A 16,858-nucleotide genomic window follows, 5' to 3' on the forward strand; every position below is an offset into this window, starting at 1 on the left:
CGTTTACTGTCACGATAGATTATGTCAGTCGTGAGTACTGTTGCAACAGGAATATGTTCGATTGGGTTCAACATATTCCGAAACGTTTCAATTACGTATAGATTTTTATGAACGGTACTAAGTGTCTTATGCACGTGATCTTTGAAAAGTCGAATTTTCATTGGAGTATTCTGTTCATTCTGTTACGTATGATATTTCATATATTTTCATTCAAGAGAATGTGCAGCATATTAAAACCAATCTACAAAAATTAAGTTTGACATTATAGGAAGTTTGTTACACTTTCATAAGAATTTACAAGTCTACGTATATCGTACTATTACATTGAACTGTAGTAGAAAAATGTAAGCTACTTTTTTACATTTATAAATTACTATTTATATACTAATTACTGATCGATAACAAGTGCTTCGTACTCTCTAAATTACGTTTAACAGTTATTTTATCGAATAAAATAACCGATCGCTACCATAATGTAACGATAAACCGCGAGTTTGTGTAACCATGCGAAATGGAATACAGGTAAATGTGGAACGGTAAACAAACAATCGAAATTTGCTATTGGCCACCTCCGATAGAATCGAGAAATAATGTGCTAATGAGATCAATGACAAATAAAACCATTTGCACAAAAGGATTGCGCAGTGAAACTTCATTAAACTTCGTTCAAACAGTTTGTAACAGAGGCAAACACTTTTATAACAAAACAAATGAGAAGGTTAAACCTCGTTAGAGCGCAAACATTTTTTATCGATTTCTGTACTTGACGATAGATAGAACTCGAATTTCCAGGTTTGAATACTTCCAAAAAAGTTATCCTTTCGGTCAAAAAATTATACAATGTTTCTCGTAAAGGGTTAACATTTATATTGCGATTTATTAATTTTTCTGTTATTATCGATACGCATATCTAACAAAGTAAAGTGAACAGTGACTTCTTAACATTTTTAGCCAATAAATACATACACGGTTCTTCGAGAAAAAGGAAGATTGGGGATAATTTAATCCATTAAGGACGAAACAGCAAAGTAGTGCGTGGAAGTGGCGTAAAAGTTGCGCGAAGGGAAAATTGTTGAAAAACACGGATAAAGTAACACATAACGTTTCATCAAAACATGAAAACTCTATTAGTATAATAGACATCTTGTACAAGTCCACCGCGCGAAAAACAGAATTAAAACAGAAGATTCAATTCTGTACAGTGATTGAGAGATAATTGCAAACGAAATATTCTAATCGCATTTCACTCGTAATATCCGTTGAAAATCTTCGAGTTTGAAGATATTTGAAAATTGGTAGAACGATTCGAAGAATATGTGACTCATTTATTGGAGAAGTACAAACCACTAAATAAAGTAAAAGCATGGACAAATGTATACAATTTGAAAGAAAAAAAGTGTTATAAATATTTCATTTTCTCTAAAATTCACGAAGATGTGCCATCCAGATGAAGAACAAAATAGTAACGAAAAATATTAAAAGATATTAAATATATCTTTGGAGTGGGGATAGATAAACGACCATAATTTGAGAAACTTGTTAAACAAATCATGAACGCAAAAAAGTTTCTGTAATTAAAAATAATTATGTATCATAGTTTATCGCATTGCTACAAATATTTCAATTTCTTAAAAAAAAAAATAATATTTTTAGTGGAGGAAGAAGTAATGACAAATGAAATTGCAATTAATCTTGCAATTCTTCTCTCACAATAATAAAACAGAATTGAAAAAACGAAACTCAATAATGTAATAAACAATTATAAATTCAAATTTAATTGTGTAATAAATAATTGCAAATGAAGCGTTCGAGTCGAGTCAGAATTTTGTACATTCGTTATAAATCATCAAGTTTGAAAATACTCGAACATTGGTAGGAAGATTGAAAAAATGTCTGTTTTATGTTTGTAAATTTTACGTTCGCCGTCGTTCAAAAATATTATATTTAGACACTTGCTCGTTTTTAATAGAGGGTATGATAATAGCAAATATATTATAATTTAATAAAAAAGGAAAAAATATCCGTTCATAGGCGCGATGAAACAAATTTAAAAAATAAAAAATTCGACAGCATGCAGTTATGCTAAATACAATACAATACAATACAATACAAATAATACAAATTCAAATGCAGCACAATCTCTGTATTTGTTACTTTCTGTAAGAAAGAAGATACGTAAACAATTTCTTCATAGCAACAATGTTTAATTTTACAAAAGATTTTTAACAAAGAGTTGTCCTATTTTCACGTAACACTAATATTCGAACACTTGTCCACGTTCGTCAATCTAGCGATTCTTGAAAACAATATGCGCTATGAAATAGATTTATTTCGTATAATTATTTAGTATAATTAACGGCAGAAGAGAAATTGGCTTCAATATCTTTATATTGTGCCAAGAAATTTAACACGTCGAGAAAAGGAAAGAATACTGGTTTTGGTAAAAGACAATTTCGGACTTATCGTGGAAAAAGGGTAGAAGTTATTATGAAATTGCTAAATTATTGCTATTAATCATAGAAATATTAGAAGAAAAGTAAAAGTCCACATGGAATTTAAGAAACAAAGACAATATCCTTTTCGTTAAAACGAATTATACAATTAATCGTTATTATTAGGAAGGAATTGTTTACGCATTTTCGAGTTACAACATTCTCGTAGAATAAGCAACGCGATATTTAAATCACCCTTTTTTGTATACGAAACAACAAACACAGAGATTGTGCTGTGTCCGAATATTAACCCGATTGATTGTGCATCGACTTTCACGTAAAAACTTGAAATAAGAATAAATGCAAAAATTGATAGAAGCAATTATTCTGATCTTAATAAAAATTGGGAAGTTAAGAACTGCAAAGCTTAATTACAGTTGCTAGGCAGCGAATGTTTACGCGAATTTACATTTCTATGAACGCAATCGAAGAAAAAGAACCAAAGCAAAAATTTGTCTGACTCGTTAGATGTCACGTTGCAATCGATAATATATTTTGAATACTTTGCACGTTTACTTTGCACATTACAGTGACTGCAAAAAGCGTCTCTCCACCACTCTACTTATCGTTGCACCTTATACTTAATTAGATGCTATATAATAAATTCATGCAGCTATAATAAATTCTCTATTGTTTAACGATATTTCCGTACGATCGGAAAAATTTGACGCTGCGCGAGTGAAACAATAGAACCTAATAAAAAAGCGTTTCATTGCAAAAAAGGAATGCTCACTTACAGATACTTTTTCACTATGATACAATCAGTCTAAGTACGCGTGTTTTCCACATTCTCATAACGTTAGATTTGCCATAAATACGTAAATATCTAGCGGTCGATTGTTTCTATAATTGTGCTACAATTATATCGAAATGAAATGTTAATATGGAAATATCGCGTGGACGAGACGTCGACCATTTAACAAGTCAATTATCATCGAGCGGCTGTTAATTTCAGCACCGGGTCCTTAATCCTGATCGAAGAGGATCAAGGGTCATAGGGGAGGTGAGTGTGGAAACGGGCGAAGGGACAAATCGGTTTGTAGGGCCAACAGCTCCTCTCTATGGCAAGCCGTGTCGAGCGTAGTCGAGCCGAGCCGGCACGGTCGGCTATAAAAGCCCTCTCGCACCGAGCCCTCAACGTCACACGTCGTTAGCACTCTGCACGGTGAGGAACTCCTGCGTACCACCTGTTATCCGTGGAAGAAACAGTTCGGTTATCTTCCACCCGAGTATAATCGTAATCGAGCTGCGTTGCAGTAAACATCGTACATTATCGGCTGTTTGCAAAGGATCGGAACTCGCTTTGTCAGGATCAAGCAAATCGATAAACGAAAATCTCCCCCGTAGCCGCTGTCGACTAAAACGCCTGTTTACTTGGAGTCATTCCTTCGATTTTCTTCTTCTTCTTTTTCTTCTTCGTCGCCTCTGTCTCCGGCAGAAGATTTTTATCTGTGACGAGAGGACCTTGGACCCATCGGACAGGAATTGCACGATCGCTTTCTAATTTTCGAGGTAAGCGTTCAATTTTATCTTTCTCATATCCGCCTCTCTTTATCGTGTTCTCGGTTGGCGCTCGTTTTGGCGGGACAAGGACGGTGAAAATCGACAGACGCGATAGGAGAAGTGAGTGTTGTCGTTCGTTGCGGTTGCGAGTGTTTTGCGGTGGTTGCTTCCATAATCTCTGTCTCGTCCTTCGCCGCGTTCGTTAGTCGGGTCCTCCAGCAATTACCACGTTACGAATATTACGCACGCCTCGCCGTGGGGTTGAAGATTACAGTGTGATACGCGATCTCCAGATTAGTAGGAGATTACGGGCAAACGATACCATTCGAAGTTACGTTATTCTTTCCGCGTGGTTAGGGTTAGATAGTGATTCGTTGGAACGGGGATTTGGCGGTGTCTCGCTCCACAGAACAGATAAGTGCGGCAATAAAGTGACAGATGCGGAAAATAAGAAGATTGATAAGGCTGATTAAGGAATTAAAGAGATTGGAAAGTTATAGTTCGGCTGAACTGGCAGAGAAGTGTTCGCGGGATACAGGCGTTTAATCCTTCTCGATGATAACGACATTGCAAAGAACGACGATCAATTATGCAGTTTCGAGTCGTGGCGGTCAAGTAAATCGATAGCATATAAGGTAAACGCAAGAGCGAAAGTATCGAAGGTATCGTGTTCCTCCTCTTCTCTTCTTTTCCTTTTTTTCTTCCGAATCGCTTCGTCGAAAACGCATTATTTTTGACCTTTGAGAATTTACTTCGCTTCACTGTTGCTCACGGTCAAACTGTACGCTCAAACAGTGATTCATACACCGAAAACGTCACATTTCGTCACAATTTACGTATTAACGTAGCAATTCTTCAAACAAGCGAAGATCATGCGTACCGAAATAGTTCGACTATCCGTTTTCCGCATCTTACGAACGTTTCGCATCTCCCGTACCTGTTAAGTTAACGTCAGAGGTTAACGATCAACCGTGCACCATTCGCGTGATATCGCGTTGCGTTGCGTGTTTGGAATAAACCATTCTTGCTGCAACGTGGGTAATACCGCGCACCGCCAACTCGTCACATTAATTAGCTCATTCCTTCGCTGTCGAAATGAAATACGGAAGCCGAAAATGATCCACGGAACGCCGCATTCGACTTTTAATTTTCTCTTCTTAACCGTTTTTCAGGAAATTCGTGAAACTGTTCGTTGAACGTGTACGTCGCGAAGTGAACGAAATGTGCTGTTCCATCCATTAATCGTAGGAAACGGGTATGACTTTTCGCGTTCCTGCGATTTTCCAGGTTTCGCTTATTGATCGTTTAATTGTGTATTGAACGCGACACGAAGTAACACGTTTGAGATTATGCTTTCTCTTCTATTAGAAATTGGTAGGCTGAAACTAATTGGAAAATAGACTGCTTTTTATTTTTCCACTTTTACTATTGTTCGTTGTGGTTGTTGAATAAGCAGATCTTACGAGGTATATTTTAATGATTTATTTAGTTACTTTGTACATTTTAATTTGTACTTACATATTTTAAAATAATATTACACAAAAATAGTATTAAATATGTTATAAAGTGTATTAAAATATAAGTAAATATTAAAAAATACATATGTTTCGATACTTTCGTATTTTAACGATTATTTTATTTTTTTGAATTTATGTTCTAATATAATTCGTCACACATTTGGAACGATTTTTGCACGGCATATCTTAAAACGTGGAATAAATAATCCAGTGTTGAAAACACCATGGAAATTATTAAAGAATAAAAAAATGTTAGTCGTTCAATCAACGATAAAATTTTCTTCGTAATGCACGTAGGTCCGTGTTCGCAAATAAATAATTGATATATGTATGTCGACGGTTCATTATTCATGCTTAATTATGATGACAATTGTTGATAATTTTTAATGATTTGTATACTGTGAGAAAAATTACAGAATAGCGTGGCACAGTTGGTTTTGTATATTTTTACATAAATTTGTAGGCAGCTGTAGAATTTTTCTAAGAACAACAATAACGTTCGTACTCGGGTAACAAAAATTTCCTACAGCTTAATTAAATAGAAATATGATTTCACCACGTCGTGTTCGTTGCTCAAACTTATTTCCTACTATTTCTATGCAATCGGAAGTAGAAACTGTTGCACAAACAACAAGAATTATAGTCATTCGAATTTCTATTTATTAATTCGACAATATCGAAATTTTATTAAACTTTGTTATGGTTCTCAGTTTTTTTTATTCGTCAATTCTTCCATCGGCTTTTATTTATTTAAAAACTACTATAATTTACAAACAAAATAATTTATAAAAATTTAGTAATATCTATATTATTTTATACATAATTCATATCGATATTTCCTTTAACGTTATATTTAAAGTCTCCAAAATTCTTTAGTCTCGTATGACGAATTGAGAATAAAAATTATTGTTAAATTGCCGATTTTTGTGGAAATTCGTATTTTTATAAAGCCTGGAAAATAAGTAAAAATTCTGTATCGTTCTCTAAATATTGCAACGAGAAATTTATTCTGGAATTTTTATATATTTTTACATTCCACGTACACTTTGCATATCATTGTGCATCTAACTTATTATGAATGCATAAAAATCTGTAGCCTAATTATTATACACGAAGCCCTCAGATTATTTTCGGCACGACGTAAAGAAAATACATACCGCAAAACGTTGAAAATCGATCACAGATAAGACTTTTACAAATAAGATCGCAAACAAGATATACAATTTGCACTATTAGAATAAAATAAAAAAGTACAAGTGACATAGAATGACTAAAGTACACTTGTTAATATCAACAAAGTGAATCATTGCACCATAATATCCGAATTTTAGTACAGTTTTATTTCGTACAATTTAGTGCAGTTACTATCTTTGATGTTGTCCAGTAGCTGAAAGTATCCATACACACGTCGACATCCTTTATGAACGTATTACGTATATTATACGAAACATTTTGAAATTTTATTAGTAAGCTACAACTGTCATGATTATATTGTTTCGAAATTTTAAACGATTCTGAAAATGTACAAAAAAGAGTTCTGGAAAATTGCAAAAAATTGCAATTTTGCAAATCTGCAAAAATAGAAAAGTACAAGTATCTACATATATTTTGCAGAGACTACAAAAGTATTCGACGAACACATATAGCAGAAATTTTTTATTGATATATTAATAATTATTTCGGAACGTTTTGAAATATTATTTGCAGTATACGAAACATTTTGAAATATTATTTGCATTGTACAAAATATTTTGAAGTTTCATTAACGCTGTAATGACGACTATCGTGACTATATCGATCGAATTTTAAACGATTCTGGAAATGTATACGGTAGTTGTAAGATATTTGGAACAAATATACGTAGTGAAATATACGTTAAGAAGAAATGGAAATATAAAATTCTTAATTATTGATTGCAACAAGTGTACAACAGCGAAATTACATCAGTACCTGCATTTTGCAGAGATCACAAAACTGTTTAAACAGGCAATCCGCGATATTAATAAACCTCGCGGTATTCAGTGCGATCATTTTTCACGCTTGTTGTGTACTTAAAGCGATTATTCACACTGTACATCAATTTTGTACTAAATATCAAGCTCGTAATAAATATCTTGCAACTTGCGTATATACTTTCGGACTGGCTACAAATTTTGTCAACATAATCGTGAAAGTCTCGTTACAGCGCTAATGAAATTTCAAATTTTTTTACATAACACGATATAAATATAAGAACGTTTTAGTAAACGTACGAATACTTTTGCCAGCCACCGTATGCAAGAAACAACGTAAGACTTTCTAGAATATTGTAAATATCTTTATACGCATATTTCTTTCCATTTTGTAAATAATTCCTTATCGGTAAAGACAACTTATTTGCGAACTGTAAATTCTTATCGCTAAACCCTTAGTTATTCGTAGACTTTTCTCTCCTTTTTTTTTTATTTTTTTTTTTTTTTTTGATCGAACAAATTTAATATCTGTCCTAAACTTAAACGAGAATTGAATTTTTCAACGTGGAACGTTCTGTATTCTCATGTGCAATAGGTTTAGAAATTCTATCACGATGTAAGACTACGTTTTGATAGTAATCGAAGGAAAGACGATTCGCCCAAGTAAATACAAGAATTGTATAAACCGTGTTTATCATAAATAGTCGCGATTCCTTCTTTCTTTTTGCGATTGCATTTAGACCCGACGGGACTAGGGACCTAGCTTTGATTCCTGTGGGTATCGAGGATATTGGATTTCCTCCATATTGCACCGCGAAACTATTCGTGCCGCCTTCGTGCGTTGCTTGACGCGTGCACGCAGCTCTGTTATTTTACGTTGATTCGTTGCCCCATTTAAATGTCAGTTCAAAGATCTGTGACATACGGATGAATCTGAATGACGAAATAAAAATATCACTTTTCCTGCATGAGTGGTCTTTCTATCGAGATACGATTTCGACGATGACGCCTTCTAAAAGTGGAAAAAGCGTAGCTTTTATTTATATTTTTTTTTACACCCTACCAATGATATGCTTATACAGTTTTTGGTTTAGTATTGAAAATATGGTGTAAAATGTTTTTCAAATAAGAAAATGCTTTTGCGAATGTTTATAACGAAACAGTTAACGATAGCTTTTAGGTAAACTCTTGATTTAGTGTAGGAAATATTGTGTGTAGGGACTATTTCGTACGTTTTGTTTTTTGTTTTTATATTGTCGCTTTTATGAATATTTAGCATAAGATAGTTAAAAATTGGATAAAAAGATGTAGTTCTCACTTTTTACGTCTACATGGCATGAAAAATTTCGTATAACGTGGGATATTTCGTATATTTTTTTAAATAGGTGCACAATTTTACAAAAACTTTTATCAGTGTTTTTATAAACATTTCTTTAAACGTGAGTTAGTATGATCGTGTTAAGAAAATATCAGAAAAATAAGTTTATCACACTTTAACAGGTTATTGTTCGTGTAAATACATATCACCTTTAAACATCGAAGGTTAATAATTTCTACTTGCTACTATTCTCAATTATTGCTATGATACGATGAATCAGTATGATAAAATTTCTCGTGAGAAATTGCAGATGAATCAAATTGCAATGATCGTATTCTTCAGAATCACCATAATTACGTTTAAAAGTGTATTATAATTAATTCATTTAATTAAAGTAATTTAATCTGATCAAATAGATTTTTGGAAGGCAATATGCAATAATAAAACTGATCCTAGGAAATGAAATCTAAACTCTAGAGGACTATGTTGCATACAAATATAACTATTTACTATACATACATTTCTACAAATACATATTTATGTATTGAAAGTACACAAACATTGACATTATCGATAATATCTGAATATATTTAATGATAATATTGATCGCTTCATTTCTACATTCCAACCGTGTAGCGTTTCTTACAGTTACTAATTTATCATTAATTTCTACACTTTGGTTAAATTTACAAGCTGTAAATCTGCAGCGTCTGACCAAAGTGTCCAGACATTTCTAATTACGTGTCAGTAATTGATCCGTTACATATTTTCCTGGTCATTTCTCCATTAACTTCTTTATTGGGTTGGCAACTAGTGATTGCGGAATTTGTCATTAGGTGGTAATGACAAAGAAATGGCGAGGAAAATATGTAACCGATCAATTACTGACACATAATTAGTTAGAAATGTCTGGACACTTTGGACATTAGGTGGTAATGACAAAATCCGCAATCACTTAGTTGCCAACCCAATATTTCTTTTTTTCCTATAAAACCACTGTCGTAATCCATTGTCTGAAACACTCAAAAGGCGATAATTTATGAAACGATATAACGTTATTCGTTTTAGAAGATTTGTAAGGTTTTAGAAGGCGGCCTAACATTGTACCTTTCACTTTACTCGAGCAGATTAAAATAAAGCGCAGTGCACTTGGTGCAAAAGCTCCATTTTTATTACATCGCGTATACACCGTTAAACCAGGGATAAACGTCTCTCGTGTACTAAAATTGCTCTATTCAGGCAACAAAACGATCAACCAGATAGAATTTCTTACGTGTCAGAGCAGCAATGGCTATCTTATGTTATTTCTGTCGGTCATAAAAGCAAAGTTGGAAGAAAAGCGTTAAGGATTTACAAGGATCAGGTATTCTTCTTTCATCCCTGTCCCCTTGTTCCTCGTCCAAGGGATACGCATTACTATCGATCTGCTGGAACTCTTAATACGCCACAACGAGTTCAGAACTCGTCGCGTTCAGAACTTCGCTAAATCTACCGTCAGCGACCATATGAAAAACAATTATCGTTCTCTTCCAATCTACAAATCAAATTCATCTCCTGGCTGGTTGAGGGTGGAACTTCAATTTCGAGACTGTTACGCTCGGGTATTTAAAAAACGAACGGAGGAGAAGCAAATGAAACGACGGGGTATTCAAGCGGAAAAACTTACGCTAAACTTGCACCGCGATTCGGAGCGCGTAATTGGAAATTCAACTCTTACTTTCTGTTCGACGCAATACGTCAACCGGAAATTAAGAGATTCTTCGGACGAATGTAAAGGTAAAGATGCGGGCAAACTCGAGCTTTCCTCCCTCGAGTTGCGTCGTTCTGTCTTCTTCCTGGAAGCGTAGTGATATGGCTCTGGGGACGGTGCATTTCGATCTTGCAGTTCCGCTCACGAATTACAAGCTTCCTTTCGTTGAACTTGATTGAAAGTTTTGAACACGACGCGATGAGTCGGCCGTCTATATATAGACTATATATATTCCTATATATTCGTTTTAAGCCTCTCAGTGCAGCGTTTCCGGCGCCGCGCATCCGATCGGCTGATCGTTAATTCAATTTCTTTCGTATCTCAATCCGGTTGATCGCCGGCAATCGAGAACCCGTCGAAAGTTTCGAACGGTACGTCAGCAATCGATTTCCCATCGGAAACGCTTCTCGAGATCGGCTATAGAATATCGTCGATTGTTTCGCGTCGACAATGGCGAGCCGTTGACAGCTCTTGCCTTAACAAAATTATCGCTATCTGTATTGCCGTAAACTAGATTACACGCTTTCATTAATGTTGCGTCCTGGGTCAACGAGCTGTCGTTAAATTCGCACCAATCGTTCCGCTTGTAAGTACAGTGGCTGGAAAAAGTGCTCGCACCTGTTCTTACTTTTTGATGAATTTTTTCCCACCTGTCTGATATATAAGCGTGGAACTAAACACTTGAAAGAGACTTATACAGGCTGTTTCATAACACGTGGGACCAACGATATCGGGAGTGAGCAAGGGATACAAAAATGGAAAGATGGAAAATGTTCGTGCGAATATGTGTCGTGTTTGACGTTGTTTCAAAGTTACAGACACTTTTGCGTTACAATAACCCGACAACTTATCTTCATTGAAGGTGTTCGAAATGACTAGAACATCATTCCATGCACAATGAAATTTTTGCAAAATTCTTTGCGAAATTCTTGTAATGGTCGTTTGGAGCATCTTCCGTGAAGATAAGAAGTTGCGCGTTATCGAAACACAAAAGTGGCCATAAGTTTGAAGCAGGGTCAGATAGGACGCGTATTTGTGATATGAATTTTGTCCATTGTTTTTGTGTTGCCTGAAGCGGCTGCCACGTGTTATGAAATAGCCTGTACAAAGAGGAGAGACGCCGAGGAAGATTAATCACGAGATGAAGATGAGCGGAAAGCATCCTTAAGCGAAATTTTGGGAGAATCAGGAGAAGCGATTAAAATGATTTTTATGAATGTTTCCACACGAAAAGCAAATACTGGGGTCATGGGTGGGTATAAAAATAATTTTTAATCGTCTTCTAATTAAACAAATTTAAGTTAAATTCGACTCGTGGTTTATTGGTGTAAAAAAAAGAGGACAAATACACCGGATTGACTAACATTAAGTGGCGTTTCTTCATCGTCAGATATAAATACTCTGTTCATGCTGAAAATCAGCTTCATCTTTGACCTCGGTGGATTGTATTTGACTTTTATATCAAGTTCTACATATACATATACATATTTTCGTATTATCAAATTTTTGGAGCTACATGAAATTAGGTACACTGGCATCTAATGATATGGGATTTAATAAACTTGGACATAATTAATTAGATAATATGTGAATGTTACGATACGTTATAATATATAAATATTAAATATAATTATACATTCGATTACTACATTAATCCTTTGGCTTCAAACAAGTCCGAATCTGACTCGCCTGGCTGACTATAATTTAAATAAATAATGGTAATAATTAATCTCAATTAAATCGCACATCAAGGGCTTGATATATTAAATGTTACGATACAATATGTTATAATATAACGTGTAAATACTTTTTCTAACCACTGCAGTTCGCGTAAAATTAACGTGCTAACAATTAACAAATTGTTGATTTCGGAAAAGAAGGACGGTATCTCGGTTCGATTTTTTCGATATTTTTTTTTTTTTTCACAATCGAATAAAGAAATTTTTTTGAACTTTCACGATGTCTTTTGGATAAAATATTTGTGGTTCCTCAGATTTCGATGGTATTTTTGATAACACGTGGCACTTCGTTCTGACATTTCGTGAACACAAAACACAGCATATTATCAAGAGCACTGAACAAAAGAATTTAGTTTCGACATTTCACTCAACTTTGTGTTAGTTTCCCAATAAACGTAATTGGCAATGTACTTGTCAATGTATTATATCACTTGCCATTGCACTATAACGATATTGCAATTTCTATATATATATAGAATATATAGCTAATATCGTTATATGCTTAAATAGATATAGATATTATATAGATTTTATTCGTACGATACGCTATTCTGGTATTATTTTTGCAAGCACCAGGTAATTGCGTGAAACTTCTCGCGTGATCTTTATCGCAAAAGCTAAAATAAAACAACTGTTCATGACAAGTTTGAGTAACGTATTGTAACGGCTATAATAAAGCTGTGCGAGATTTATGATAAGGGTAAAACGTGGAAGCATTAAAGGTACAGTTTGTGTTATCCAGTGAATTCAGAATGAAGAGAATCTTTTTCGCAGTTATTTTAAATATTATACTTACAATAAACTGTATAAAAAGGAAATGTATAAAAAAAGGAACGAAATATCTTCTCGTGGAAGAGCAATCGTGTACAACGTTTTAAATTTTGCTTGAAAATATTTGTCACATTTGTCCATTTACCTTTAACTTTCTTGTATATTCACCGGATTTTTGGAAATTAACACGCGTTCCTCTAGTTCTTTTTCGAACGTATCCTTTGTTCCTTTGATTGGTATATTGTTCGATGAAATTTTAATTCCTTTGATGCAACAAGTACAGCGCTGTGGTTTAGTTTTTCGTTTGCAGCAGGTTGTAGCGAATATCGTGGAATAGCATTGCCACTATTGTTATTCGTATTGGATTTTTCGCTCTTTTTCAAGCATTCTTGTGACTTTTTAAGTTACTTTACAACAACAGTGGATCAACTTCTGAAAATTTCTCTTTTTCCTACTATCGTGTGCAAGCTCGCTTTAGGAAACACAATGTGCAATTTTTAGCGTAAACAAAGTGCAATTTTTTTAATTGATCCGTAGCGCCAACGTAAAAAGTGTTCGTTAATCCAAACTGAAAAACAATTTCGATAGAAAGCATCAAAAATCTTGTCGAAAACAGAAATTTTTAAACACACGTTATACGAAAGTTTTTTAAACTTCATTAGTATCGTGATCGCTATCGTGACTATATTAGCAAAATTTGTGACAAATCAGAAAATATAAGCTTTAAAATATTTATCACCGAGATATCTACGCTTTTACATATTCAAAACGATTCATTTTTTATTTTCCTATACCATTCGTATACAATTTTTTACACGCTATTTGCGGCAAACGATTTACAATTTCTACGTACGTTTTCAGATTGGTTTCGAACCAATTCGAACAAATTTTACAAAACGCAAATAATATATTGATGAAAGTTCTTTAATAACTGTAGAAATTTAACTGTAGAAATACTAATAACATTTGGTAATATGTAACGATGTCAACAGTAACAAAGAATGTATCATCAAGTTGTAACATGAAAATTTAAAAATGTCGAAATATAAATAATGTACAGATTCCAAAATATCGCGGTAGAATCAATAAGAAATATCGAAACGTTACGTGTAAATTGAAACGTAAAACTGGGATCCAATTTAAATAGATTTTGCACATTTATTTTGAAATTCTAACCAGTAAATAAAATACGAAACAATTAGATGGTTAATAATTTAGGTTCCAGCGAACGTAACTGAAAAATATAACAAAAGGAAGCAGGTGCAAGCGATACCGTTCGTTAATATTATCCAATGATATCTAATAACCAGTGGCTCGTAAGAATCTACAACGGTGCGGCTGTAGCAACGAAAGTATTAGGTTGTCCGGAAAGTGTCTTTCTCTTCCAGACACGTCTTTTACAACGACGCATCTTTATACAAACATGAAACCTAATCTGTCGAACATTGTGATCTTTATTTTGATAAAATAAAATGGATCATACGTAATTCGATAAAATTATTATTTTATTATTATTATTAAAATTAATTATTAAAATTATTATTATATAAAATTATCATTATTAAAACAGAAAATATTGTGAATCCATTTCCTTATAAAACGAAAGAAACTTTTCGGACGACCTAATAGAAAAGATCAATACGGTTTGAAAAAGTAATATCATTAATAAGGGTAATTATTATATAAAACTCTATCGATCGGTATTGTATTGCAAACGAGAAAATGACGGTTTCCAGATAAATATATATAAATTTAATATCGGCGATAATAAAGCGAGGGCTTTTAAGGGCAAACCGCCACTTCCAGTAACATTATTACCAATAACAACCGATATCCAGTGACACCTGCTAACATTATAACCGATAATAACGCATTATCGAGCTTTAGCGTTCAAAATATTAGAATACGAATAATATTAATATCCACAAACATTAAAATATAAATGGTACAAAAAACAAAAAAAAAAAGAAATCCAGAAATAGCAAAACATAAACAAAGATGGAAACGTTGCGCCTAAGTTAAAGCGCGAAGCTACGCTGAAAATCAAACAGGTTTCAGCGATTCTGGAATTCTAGCTCGCAAATAGATCACGAAACGAGTAGACGATTAATAATTTGGGCGATACGCGTGTAGCGCGCGCCGGTAACAGCCAGACAGAAGAGAGAAACGTTATCGAGCTACCAGTTATTATGCTTAATAATGGAATAGGAATAGCCATGTTACGATCGGCTAACTGGTTCTCGAGATAGGCCGGTAATTAGTCTTGCGAGAGGCGATCGCGCGTTCCGTGTCTGGGAATTTATCATTACGTTGGACGTGTAAAGTATAAATCACGCAGCGTGTCTGCAGATTCGCGTTCAATGAGCAGAGAAAGAATCGCGGCGACAACGATCGTCGATAAATCCGCGTAAAATTAGAAGCAATTACGCGGCTACTGGCAAAAATCGCTCGGTTATCGCGGTGACCGGCGCCGAAGAGCTGAAATCGTTATCGTGGTGTTCGTCGTGGAAACGCACTTGGTCGCCGCGGCCCGTTGTAATTTTCAGTCGCGGCATTGCTCTCTGCGATAAAACCGTGCAGTTCAATACGAAACGACAACTATGATTGAAGGTCGGGACAGCAGCTCTCGATAACGAGTTGAAGAACTCGGAAAAAGAAAGATTACTGCGTGCCACGTGACTGGGTCAACGTTTCGCACACGGTGTCGAGAAGAAATTGGGCCGCGATATTCGAGCTGCTTTTATTTGTGGAATCGGTCAACTAGACGAAACAAAGAGTAGAGGAAATTGATGAAATGACAGTGGTTCGTGAACGTATTCGAACGCTTATCGCAGTATTTTTTATTATATTTTATACAGGATGGTTGGTAACTGGCGGTACAAGCGGAAAGGGAGTGATTCTACACGAAAAAAGAAGTCGAAAATATAGAATAAAAATTTTTCGTTTGAGGCTTTGTTTTCGAGAAAATCGACTTTGAATTTTCGCTCGGTACGCGTGCACTTTATCACGTCTCGTTATAACGGATCTCACTGTAGATCGTTGTCTCGATGGAAAAATTAAAAAAAAATATTTTTTTTTTAATTTTTATTCTATATTTTCGACTTCTTTTTTCGCGTAGAATCACTCCCTTTCCGCTTGTACCACCAGTTACCAACCACCCTGTATATTATTATATTTACATGCGTTACATGCGAAACGTTTTGAAATGTTATTTTCTGTGCCAGTACTTTTGCCAGCCACAGCATCTGCTAGATATGTTCATGTAATCGGAAGTAAATTTGTATCGAGGTTGCAAATGCTCTAATTACTGGGAAAATATTTCTGCTACAATGGAACCTTGATTAATGGAAGGATCGATTATCGGAATGTTGATTAGTGGGAAAATTAAGAATAAGTGTGCGTAAGAAAGAGGAAAATGAGAGTAGAAATAAACAGAAATCGTTAAATACTTATTCAAAAACCTGTCGTTCCTGTGTGTCTAATATTAATATTTGTAAAATAGTTAGAAAGAGTAAAGGATATTTTTCGAATGAAAGAAATGGGAACTATGAGAACAAAGTTTCAGCATGCGTGATGATTAGCTCGGACAATCAAGGTTCTACTGTACCTCGATTGAGCGCTATACTGCACTCTAATCAATCATTAATGAAAGAAACAGTGTAAACAAAATATTACGTGGTTCCTCCTGCATAATTGAACTTCATCTATCAGTAGCTATCTTACACGATGGAAAGAAAGTTGATAGTGACATTGAAAAAATTCTGCAGGTAAATTTTGTAGATTAAGTATCATCCAGTTATCCTATTTAACGTACAA

General features: G+C 34.4%; 1 protein-coding gene across 1 annotated transcript in view; it reads left to right on the forward strand.

Annotated features, from left to right (window-relative positions):
• The first annotated feature begins 3,622 nt into the window (after positions 1–3,622).
• LOC117211414 (diuretic hormone 44) overlaps positions 3,623–16,858 on the forward strand; it is a 77,426-nt gene continuing 64,190 nt past the window's right edge. Inside the window, exon 1 of the mRNA XM_033455250.1 lies at positions 3,623–4,004. The gene's annotated coding sequence lies outside the window, so the exon portion shown is untranslated. The remainder of the gene's footprint in view (positions 4,005–16,858) is intronic.

Source organism: Bombus bifarius, unplaced genomic scaffold (assembly GCF_011952205.1).
Source record: "Bombus bifarius isolate JDL3187 unplaced genomic scaffold, Bbif_JDL3187 scf7180000008233, whole genome shotgun sequence".
Taxonomy (NCBI): domain Eukaryota; kingdom Metazoa; phylum Arthropoda; class Insecta; order Hymenoptera; family Apidae; genus Bombus; species Bombus bifarius.